Source organism: Eulemur rufifrons, chromosome 3 (assembly GCF_041146395.1).
Source record: "Eulemur rufifrons isolate Redbay chromosome 3, OSU_ERuf_1, whole genome shotgun sequence".
In the NCBI taxonomy this organism is placed as follows: Eukaryota; Metazoa; Chordata; class Mammalia; order Primates; family Lemuridae; genus Eulemur; species Eulemur rufifrons.
The window spans coordinates 32,906,500-32,918,585 of record NC_090985.1 but is presented as its reverse complement, the minus strand read 5'-3'; the positions used below and the strand labels follow the sequence as shown (position 1 = coordinate 32,918,585).

General features: G+C 47.7%; 1 pseudogene; it reads right to left on the bottom strand.

The window, feature by feature from the left end:
- Positions 1 to 428: 428 nt before the first annotated feature.
- Positions 429 to 1,370, bottom strand: LOC138381620 (heterogeneous nuclear ribonucleoprotein A1-like; annotated as a pseudogene).
- Positions 1,371 to 12,086: the final 10,716 nt, after the last annotated feature.

The window sequence follows — 12,086 nt, the reverse complement described above, 5'->3', positions numbered from 1 at the left end:
TGAGGGAATTTTATATTCACATTGTTGGGGAAGTTTACCAAAATGGCTTCAGAGTAGACTAACTTTATACAGCACATTAAAAAAAAGACATTTATTCAGTGTCATAATCAGACTATTATATTTAGCAATCAACAGCATGGGTGCAAAAAAAAACCACCTATATTAAAACCCTTTGTTGGAATGCTTCACACTTTCCACAGAACAGAAACTAAAATAACCTGTTATACAATTAGTCACAAATACAGTCCTGGAGTTTTTTGCCCATACACAGGAGTATTGTCTAAAACATGCCTTCTTTGTAGCAGTGAGGCTCTACCACCACTGCAGAGTCCACAGAATTGCTGAGTCTCCAAATCTCTTATAACCAGTAGCTTCCCCGTCACTTCTCCGGCTCTCCTCTTCTGCTAAGCTTTGTGTCCTGGCTGTAATTAAAATTTTCTGCCCCTGGCATAGCCACCGCTGCTACTGGAACAGGCATCGCCAGCTTGGTTTCATGGTTTGGCAAAGTATTGGCCTCCACCACCACAGGGGAAAGATTTCCTGCCTCCAAAGTTTCCCCCATTCATGGGTCCAAATTTGAAGATTGATTGTTGTAATTGCCAAAATCACTGTAGCTTCCACTCCCCCCAAAATTGCTTCCATCATTACTAAATCCACTGTGGCCATCCCCACTGCCACCACCACAGCTGCCACCAAAGTCACTGCAACCACCGAAGTTTCCTCCATGACCAAAGTTGTCATTCCACCAAAGCCACCTCCACCAGCACCACCAAGGTTTCCGGAACCTCTTTGACCTCCGTGGCTGGATGAAGCACTGACCATCTCCTGCTTGGACAGGGCTTGCCTTACTTCACAGTTGTGGCCACTCACAGGATGGTGTTTCTGAATGACAGTCTTATCCACGGAGTCACGGTCGCCAAAGGTTACAAAAGCAAAACCCCTCTTCTCGCCACTGCCTCGGTCCATCATGACTTCAGTCGCTTCAGTTTCCCCATGCTGTTCAAAGTAGTCTCTCCGGTGATGTTCTTCAGTGACTTCTTTAATGCCACCAACAAAGATCTTTTTCACAGTGCAGTGGGCCCTGGTCTTTGAGAATTTTCCTGGAAACGACTCTCTTTGGTCCACGACTTCCATGCAGCTGGTGTGGACTTGCACGCACGGCTGCATCTGCCTCCTCCACAGCGGCACGTGTGACAAACCCAAAGCCCCCGGAGAGTTCGGTGTTTGGAGCTCTCATCACCACACAGTCCGCGAGCGTTCCTGTTGCTCAACACGGCTCCTCGGACTCCCACGGGCTGTGTCAAAGCTCAGCCCTCGGGTGAGGAGCTTCCCAGCTGTTGGGGCCCTTCAAGAGACTCTGACTTAGACATAACAGTGGTGGGAAGAGAGACGTTAACGTTAAAGATGCTTCCTCGGCAGGGTCCACAGGCAGAAAGGAGTAGGCTAATGAACATATCTGTGTTTTCTCATCTTTAAAATATGCACAAATCATCCTCACCTCATTAATTTCTTAAGGTGATCCATTAAATTATTCCATGTTAAAACTTGGCATATATAAGTCCTCAACCCATGTTAGTTTTTTCCTCTTTCCTTACGTATCTCGAGTCTCAGAAATCTCCTTTCCATGGACAGCTTGGGTGTGCCTGCCCACCTCAACTGGGACCTGGGGAGCAGGGAGGTGGCAGACATGGTGGCCTTCAGAGCTCACGTCAACCTTTGGCAGCGTAGCAGGGGTCCCCATCACCTCTATCCAAAGGTGCTACCCCTGATCCCCTCTGTCACACGAATCTGCCTCAGGCTTGCCGTGGCACACAGCACTAATGGGATGATGCTGCTTCTGCCTTTCTAGCTGGTCTGTCACTTGCTTTTCCCACTAGACTCAGGAGGACAGGGCCCTGTCTGTCTTAGTCTCCTTTGTGCGTAAATCACTGCCTGGAACATCGTGGGCACTCAATAAATATTTTGCACATGAATGAATGAATGCACAAAGAATTGTGCAACAGACAAGCAAAAAACAAAGCAGGCAGAACATAGTTATTAATATATTCACAGCCCTCTGCTATTCAGGGCTGAGTGTCTCCAAAGATAGGGGCAGTGGCAGGGAGGTGGCCAGGTGAAATGGAATGGAGCAAGAGGATATGCTGTGGTTCTCAGAGACTCAGCCCTGATCTTCCTCACCAAAACCACCGCAGAGCCTTCAGCTTCCCTGGCTGCTGCCACAGCCGCGGAGGACCCTGCTGGAAGAGCACATGCTTAGAGCAGGTGGACTCTGCAGAGCTTCTCGAACATGGAGCCCTGGGGGAGCTCATGTAGCATTTGAAGGAGGAGCTGACAGCCCAGGCTTCTTTATGTAGAAGGATTTGGGACTCTGGCTCCTGCACGGTGGAAACTAAAAGAGCACGTACAGATGGGTAAGTCCATGTCCTTGCTACTCAGGGAAATACCCAGGTCTGGAGTGGGACAGGACCTGCCTGAGCCACATAGTAAGGTGATAGAGGGATAGGGGTCCCAGAGAAGGTTTACAATCAGATTTAATTGCAGAAAGTGATTCCTACTGGCTTGTCATTCACAGCCCCGTTACTAAACTTGCAGCAGCATCTGTCAAAACAGCCCCTTACATGCAACATCCTTCACTCCGTGGTGGTTCAAAGCTCTCTCTGAGTCTAACCAGGTTGCTCCAGTGTTGGCTATTGGGAAGTGCTCCCCGCTGTCCAGACACCCAACAACAAGAAGAAGTCATTTGCTCAAAAGTGATTTCCTGAGCACACCTGTCCGAAAGCGGGAAAGCAGAGGAGTAAGATGCTGTCCTTGACCTTGAGTTCACAGTCCAGTGACAGAGGCAAGCCTGGGGGAGCAGCTTCACCTCGATCATAAATGGGTGGAAAGATGTTTGTGGGGTTTCTGATAACCACAAAAATCTGCACAGAGTCAGAGAAACTGAGGCAGTTGGTCTAAGGAGCTTGTCTGGAAGGCTCCAGTCAAAATGGGAGAGGTGGGACCGTGCAGGGGAGCCTCTTCAGTGTGACATGAGAGGCTCATCAATGCTGCTCACAGAGATGTCCCCTTCTCCTCCAAGGCCCAAGGTAGAATGGGGCTTCTTAGACCCCTCCAAGCTGTGTGGCCGCAGGGCCAGGTTTGGCTAGTGAGGTGTGGACAGAAGTGACCAGCGCCTGCCCCTGCAGTCTCTCTCCCCGGCGACCATGAGCAGCAATGCCCCTGAGGGTGGTGGTCCCATCAGCCTGGGCCCTAAAGGCAGGACACCAAGGGTGTGAGCCCGCACCCACTCGACAACAGTTATGTAGAGTAAGAAAAAAAACTTTGTCAGTTAAAGTCACTGAGATTTGAGTTTTAATGCACCCTGACTGATACAACCCAACCCCAAATGACCTTACTCACAAGGTCTGCAATTTAACCACTAGAAGCTTCTTCTTTCAGGGCAGGGATTGATCCATGTCATTGTAATAGTCAGGCTTAGCTAGGCTATGCTGCAACAACAAAAATTCCTGGCATCTCAGGGGCTTAACGTGAGAGTTATTTCTTGCTCGGATCAGAGCGGGACTTGGGTCGGGTGGTCTTCCTTCATCCTGCACCTGTGCCACCAGGAGCACATGGCCTACAGGGTCGTTGTAGCAGGAGGGAAGGGAGGAAGTATACTGATCTGTATTGAGAAAAGTCACTTCACTCACAGTCCATGGCTAGAAATAGACACATGGCCCTAAACAAACTGATAGGATCTGGGATGGCTGAGTTATATGTGTCAACTTGAATGGGCCGTGGGGTGCCCAGGTTAAACATTGCTCCTGGTGTGTGTGTGTGTGAGGGTGTTTTTGGATGAGATCAGCGTTCGAATCAGTGGACTCAGTCATAGATTGCCCTCCCCAGTGTGGGCAGGAATCACCCACTCCATAGAGGGCCCAAATAGAACAAGGCAGAAGTAGGAGGAATCTGCCCCATTTTTTCCTGGCTGACTGCTTGGGCTGGACCATCTCTTCTCACCTCCTCCTGCCCTCACACTGCAATGGACACCCTTGCCTTCCCCGGTCCTCAGTTCCTGGGACTGAGACTGAATTACACCACCGGTTCTACCGGGGCTCCAGCTTGCAGACAGCAGATTGTGGGACTTCTCAGCCTTCATAATCACGTGAATGAGTTCCTCATAGTAACTCTCTTCCTCTGTCTCTCCACACACACACACACACACACACACACACACACTCTCTATGGTTGCTTCCTAGAAAATTCTGCTTAGATATACATTAGTGCCCTGTCCTGTGGACCCCAGGCCTAGCCACAGCCCCTGCAGACGGCAGGCACTCTTGGTCCTTTGTCATGCTGAACTAAGCACCTTTTTCCTGTGGGATCTCAAGGAAGTCCTGTAACCTCTCCGCGCCTTGGTTTCCTCTCCTGGAAAACGGGGCAGCTACTACAGCCAATCTCACAGGGTTCTTGTAATGAATCAATGAGCTAATATATGGGAAGCATTTAGAACGGTCCCTGACACATAGTAAAAACTACACAAGTGCTCGCTGTTATTTTTGTTATCTCTGTTTACTGTTATTTACTCTCCCCCGCCAGCCCTCCCGCACACACCACGTTCTGGCCGGGGGCAGCTCCACAGGTATGCTCCCCGCCCCTCCTTTCTTCACCGTACAGCTGAAATTATCCCACACGCTGTCCTTCTTAAAAATGTGCCTCTGGACGATCACACAAGTAAAACCGTTTTTGTATAATGATCTGAGACCAGAACCTAGCTACATTTTACATGGGCGCCCGAAGGGGTTTTTGAGCACACTGTTACTATTTCCTGAATTTTCTAGGAAGCAACTACAGTGTAAATAGAGGGAAGTTTGTGCTTTGTTTGGTCTGCAGTTTTTTCAAGAATTTCTCACTGTTTTGGAAAATCAAGTCACTCATAGCATTGCTACTCACGGTCTTTGAGTCACCAGCAAAACGCACCCAAGTCAGCCTGTGTCTGTAACCGCACATCCACGGTGGTTTCTCACTTACAGGTGCGGGTAGCCTGACTGCTGTATCATATATTCCAGCATGGCCACGCCCCAGCATTTGCATATTGCAATACATACTACTGTATTACAAATTACTTTTCTTGTATTTCTCCTTTATGTATAAAAGTTAGAGCATTATATGAATTGTCTTTAAAATATATATGTGAGTAGATCATACTATCTACAAGTTTGATTTCAGATAGTAAAGGATATTTATTTTAAAAGGGGTGCATGGAGTTATTAGTTTTAGCTCTTTTTTAGGAAATAAATAGGTCGGAAGGAGGAAGCTGAGAGAAGTTACCTTATGTTTCCCGGTCATTCTTCCCTGGCCTTCTGCCCTGCACTTTCTTGCAGCCTCTAAGATATAGGCAATATTTCCAGGTATGGTGGCTCATACCTGTAGTCCCGGCTACTCTGGGGGCTGAGGTGGGAGCATTGCTTGAAGCTAGAAGTTCCAGGCTGCAGTGAGCTGTGATTGTGCCACTGCATGCCAGACAGGGCAACAGAGCAAGACCCTACCTAGAGAAAGAGAAGATATAGGCAATGTACATGCCTCCTTGCCGTTCTACGTCTCTAGAAATAATTAAGTTCCTTTGTTCTTCTGTCTTGGAGGGTTTTGCTTGTTTTCTTTAGAGGGAAAGGTGACAGTCTGGGAGGCAGAGGACCTCAGTTTGAGTTTTCTGCTGGTAACCTTCAGACACAGCACTTCTGTGGGCCTCTGTTCCCTCATCTGAAAAAGTGAGAATAATAGTCCCATCTCAGGGGCGGGGGGATATGTTTTGAGATCTGTAAGGTCTGTAGGAACACAAGGCAGCAGGCCCAGGAGGGCCAAGACCACAGCCCTGAGAGAGAATAAATCAGGCCCTCCTGGAGAGCAGGGCATGCTGGGAAGAGCTCAGGGCTGGCTCTACCCACCCGCTGGTCCTGTGACCCACGCCTGCTCTCTTTCCCTCAGTTTCCCCATCTGCAAAACAGACACAGGGGCAGCACTAACTAGATGTATGCTTAGGCCCCTCTGCCCACAGAAGCCCTCTGAAATTAATTCAGAGATAGACTTGTCCGCAGAAAGGGGAAATATATTTATTCAGAAGAGATAGTTTCTGCGATGGGTTCATTTTGCGTCAACTTGACCGGGCCAAGGGGTGCTTAGATTAAACATTTTCCTTCTGGGTGTGTCTGTGAGGGTGTTTCTGGATGAGATTAGCGTTTGAATCGGTGGAGTCAGTAAAGCTAGTACCCTTCTGCTCCACTGAGGAACAGAGGAACAGCACAGAAAGACGGAGGAAGGAGGAATTCACCCCCTTCGCTTCCTGCCTGCTTGGCTGAACTGGAGCATCTCATCTTCTCTTGCCGCCGGACTGGGACTTCCACCATCAAATGCTCTCGGGCCTTTGTTCTCAGGCTGGAACTGCACCCCCGGCTTTCCTGAGTCTGTAGCTTGTAGATACAGATCATGGGACTTCTCAGTGTCCGTGATCACATGAGCCAATTCCTCATGACAAAAGTGTTCGTTATCTGTATCTGTATCTGTTGTTTCTCTGGGGACCCCTAATACATTCTATCTTAATAGTGGAAAGAAGGAAGCTAAACCCAATTGTTCCATTGCCTTGAAAGAAGTAATTACTCTCGGAGTGTAAGGTGACAGCAGTATTTCCACATGCTGTGGGAGCTCCCACGCAGGGGCCGCTGTCTGAGCCACAGGCAAAGGGCTTTCACTCACACCCTGGGTTAGCACAGGGGTATCCATTCTCTCATCTGAGTCACACCTGCTGTAGCCAGGCCCCGAGCTGGGCACACCACGTAGCTTGCTCTTGGCTGGTGGAGGAGGTGGGTGTAGAAGAAAGCTGAGCCCAGGCTGTGTGCTGGCCATGGTGACTGTGGTAGCCCAGAGAGCTATGGTGGGGAGTGCATAGCAGGGCACGTAACTCAGCCAGGGCAGGTGGGTGTCAGCGGAGGGGCACAGGAGGCACAGCTAATGTTTCTAGACAAAGACAAGGATTGGAAGGCATGGTAGTTCCAGGTAGTGGGAACAGCCTGTGCAGAGGAGCCATGGCATGAGAAAATGTGATGGGTTTTTGGATTAATAATCATATCTACTGGGCATAACGTATAGGGTTTAGAAAATCCAGAATTGAGTCTGATTGGGTAGTCAGGGGCTGGCCAGAAAGACCCTTGTAGATCCTCATAAGGAGTTGTGATTGTCCTTTGGGCAAGTGGGAGTCATGGAGGGATTAAGAGCAGGAGCCTGGCATCATCAGATTTGAGGTTTTATTTTTTTTTTAATTTTTTTTTTTTTAGTCTTTCAAACATGCCACAGATTTGTGTTTTCAAAAGACCTTGATATCTTCCATGGGTGGTGGCAGCACCAAGGCAGGGAGACAATCAGGGAACTGTCACAGAGAGAGAGAATGGAAATCGAACTGTGGCCACGGAAATCAGTAAGAGGGGACTTGATCTGAAAGATGCTAAAGGAGGAAGAAGAGAAGGAGCGGTTGAAGAGCAGCCTGGGTGGCTGTTGTCAGCAGGTCCCTGGGCAAGGAGTGTTGCCCAGGTGTATACAGGATAAACTTGAGGCATTTGTGATATAAGATCATGATGAGTGTTATATGGGGACACCCGATGTAGGACAATGTCACATTGATCTTTATACCAATCATAAGAATTGATTGATCTGGAATGTTAGTTATTCAGAGAGAGAAAGTGATTTGCCCAAAGTTACACCTCCAGGAATCCAGCTGTGACTACAATTGCCCTATGTTAACTGGGACCCTAGTGACAGCAGTGTGAGAAGCCCCACCAGAACCTCTGGCCTGCAGCTGTGCCACTTAAATGTGTTCCAGCATGGAACAAAGAGTGTGGATGGTCCCCAGGCAGCCTGGGGTTGGACACGGTGGCAGCATGAGCTAGCCTGGGAGAGAAGAGACAAAGCCCGTCACTCTGAGCGGAAGGGTCTTTGGTTACCTTGGTGACTGGGGATGGGGAGAGAAGCTTCCTGTTCTCTTTGTAAAAAACGAGATGTGATTCGTTCTGTGATAAACTATGAAATGCCTCGCGTATTCTCCCCAATCTGCATGCCTCATCTTCCTGCTCTCTTCCCTTTGGCTTGTGGCCTTCTTATTCCTGCCAAATAGGTCAGTTGAGTTGGAAACATTAATTGTTTGTTTGGTGGGTGCCAAGGTACGGGCCTGGCCTGCCTCACCTGGCACAAGTTCAGGCACCAAAGCCCCACTCAGATGGCCCCTACCCTTGGAAGCCTCCCACCTCCCTGCTGTCCCCGCTCTGGCATCCACAACGTGCATGTGGCTGGCTGAGGTCAGTTACTGTTTCTTGAGCCTTACACCAAACTCCCCCCGTAGACTCTGAGTGTCTTGTCCAGAGAGAGGTGATCTCATCTTCTCTATCTTTGCATCTTCCCTCTTGGATTGTGACTGCCACCAAACTGCTGAATGAATCAATGAACAAATGGATGAATAAATGAGTGGATTTAAATAATGCTAGTAAGACGAACTGTTATGAAAATGCCATCTTTGACACAGTTAGAATGTCTTATTAAATTATCTTTGCAAAACACACATACTGGGCCCAAAATATCCTTTCAGTGCCTGAGGTCATAAAGTAAAGAGCACGTCTGCCTTTCAGCTCCCAGGACCACTCCCCAGATGCTGATACCCTCAAAGTGATATCTTTTATTTTGGGACTTTCACTCTAGTGTGCTTTACACAATCAGGGACATGCCGTACAAATTGTTCAATAAATAAATAAATAAATACATAAATAAAAATAAATCTTTTTATTTCTTTTAACAACATCATGGACATAGTTCCACATCATCCTCTGTTCAGAGTTACAGAGCTCCATTTTACAGAGGCATAATAATTTATTTAGCTGAGCTTCTATTAGAAGACAAAGATGACATGCCAATTAATATTCTCAACCCTAGGTTCTGTTAGCCTCTGTCCTCACTAGCACCAGGTACTCTTTTACTCATTTTCAGACTTTGTTGGCTGACTTCTGGATGAAAGAGATGGTGGTGATAATGTGTGTTCATCCATGCTGTGTGCATTGTATTTACTTAACAATTAATGTCTCTGAGTATCTTCTCTAACGACTGTGAAAACACTTCAAAGGCAGGGACGATATCATACACTATTACTGCTTCTCATGTGGCACCCAATGCATTTGTGAAGTGAATGAGTAAATGAATCTCTGGATGATATGGGCTGGGAAGGGTTGTCAAATATTTTCTGAGGCAAGATCAGTGGCTTAACAGCCCAACTGATAAAGATATTTCCTGCATAATCTTCCACAAAATCAATGCAACAATTCGCTTAACCCACTATCTATTAATCAGTAGTCAAGTTCCTTTCAATCTTTTACTATTCTTAACAACACTGGGAACTTTTCTGAGTATTTTCTTACTAAAAAGTTCTAGAAAGCCCTGGCTGGGCTCAGTGGCTCACGCCTGTAATCCTAAAACTCTGGGAGGCCAAGGCAGGAGGATCATTCAAGGTCAGAAGTTCGAGACCAGCCTGAGCAAGAGCGAGACCCTGTCTCTACTAAAAAAAAAAAAAAAAAAAATAGAAAGAAATTATATGGACAACTAAAAATATATATAGAAAAAATTAGCCGGGCATGGTGGCGCATGCCTGTAGTCCCAGCTACTCAGGAGGCTGAGGCAGAAGGATTGCTTGAGCCCAGGAGTTTGAGGTTGCTGTGAGCTAGGCTGATACCACGGCACTCTAGCCCAGGCAGCAGAGCGAGACTCTGTCTCAAAAAAAAAAAAAAAAAAAAAAAAGTTCTAGAAAGTCCTAAATGATGAATTGCTGAATCAAAAGATTCACTATTTTTAGAGGTTTTCCCTACACACGATCATATTTTTCCTCCAGAAGATTCGCAGAAATTGTTCCTCCAAAAGGGATCTCCAGGTCTTTGCCATACCCTCTTCTACCCTTGAACAGGAAAAAAATGATGTGCAATTTAGATGTGTGTTTCTCCAATTATTAGTGAGGTTGAATATACCTTTATGTGTGTGTTGGCCATTTGTACACGTGTGTGAGTTATATGTTCACTTCTGTGGTCCATTTTTCCAGTGGGGCTTTGTTTCAGTTCTTTTCATGGCATAATGCTACTCTGATGTCCCCTGTGTTCCCTTGCTGCGTTCCCCGAGTCTGGCCTGGCTGCTCCGGTGACCTACTGTAACCAAGAGAATGTGGCAGATGCAGCACTGGGCAGTTTCAGGCTGTCTTCAGTTAGCCCAGCAGCGTCTGCCTTTGCTCTGCAGGCAGCCAGCTGCCATGCTCCAAGTGCAACTACCGTGGGACCCCCAGGCTGTGAGAAGTCCCACCTAGCAACATGGAGAAGCCACGAGGAGGGAAACCGAGGCTCCAGCCGACAGCCCTGCTAGATCCTCACAGCCAGCCTGTGAGTGAGCCATCCTGGAGGTGGGTCCCCAGCCCCACCCCAGCCACCCAAGCAGATGGCCCAACTCCAAGAGGGAGAGGAGCAGACCCTGCCACGCCCTGTCCAAATCACAGAATCACGAGCAAATATTTAAAACCACTGTTGTCTCAAGCCACCAGTTTGGGGCAGTTTTTACACACCAATAAAAAAAAACAAAAAACAAAAAAAACCACGTACCATTTGTAAGAATTCTACAGATTAAAGTTCATTTATTGAGGTTACTAAGTGTCAGAAGTTAACTATCATGGTTCATTTTTTACCTCAGGGTTTGTTTGGGTTTTCATTATAGTTGACTTATTTAGCCAAATCTATTCATTTTTCTCTGTGTGGTTTCAGTTTTTGATGTCATGCTTCAAGCTTTTCCTCACCTTAATTAGGTACAATGATATTCACCTGTATTTATCCTATTATCCTATGTATGTATCTGTTTGATTTTATATATTATATAAAAAGTTTTGGCTGGGTGCAGTGGCTCACACTTGTAATCCCACACTTTGAGAGGCTGAGGAGGGAGGATTGCTTGAGGCCAGGAGTTCAAGACCAGCCTAGGCAACACAGAGAGACCCCATCTCTACAGAAATTTTAAAAAAATTGGTTGAGTGTGGTGGCAAGCACCTGCAGGACAAGCTTTTCGGGAGGCTGAGGCAGGAGGATTGCTTAAGCCCAGGAATTGGAGGTTGCAGTGAGCTATGATGGCACCACTGCACTCCAGCCTGGGTGACAGAGGGAGACCCTGTCTCTAAGAAAAAGAAGATGCCAGTCTGCCCCACAATACTCCAGGGTGCCAGCCCAACCCAAGACTGAGGTTCAAAATGGGTTGATGCATTCATTTCCAGGGTCTGGACAAAGGAGGGGAATATTCTCCCTCATGGGATGTAAACTCATGCAGGGCAGCCGTCAGACTCAATTGAAGGACCCTTTCTGAGGTCGAGCTCCAGCCTTGGCTGAGAGCCCATCAAGCCCACTACTGGGGTGGGCGGAATGAAACCACATGGGTATGTTCCATCGCCCACGTGGGAGGTGTCCTGCACACCAGGCTGGCCCACACAACCTCTCTGACCTCCCTCCCCCACCAGCCAGGCTGTCTGGCTTTTTGAACACTATGTCATGCATTTGAAGCCTGGCGATCGTTTTTCTAGGGCGTGACTTAAAAACTGGGGCACAGATCGCTATTGATTGGTGAAGACTGAGAGCATTTTGTCACCGGGCTGGAAATGTCATTGGCAGTTCATTTATTCATCCACCCATTTATTCACTCATTCAAGAAAGCAGCTCTGGTCCAGTGCTTGTTGACCTGGGGGGGAGGGGCTTGGAAGATAAATGAGACCTGGTCCCTGCCCTGCAGACACTCCCCACCAAACAAAGCAAGCCTGATGCTAAATGCCCACCGCGGGATGTGCTTTACAGAGGTGGGCGCGGCGCTGGGGGAACAAGGAAGGAGTCAGCGTCTTAGCCAACCTCAGTAGGGGCAGCGGGGTGTGAGCTGGGCAGAGGGGCAGGGTGTGACTAACAGCAGTGCTGGTTTTTATTTGGGTTCCCACTCATGATTAATAAGGCACATTCGGACCGTCTTTATCCTCCTGAAACCCTAAGAAGAAGATCTGTTTCTCAGCCCCTATT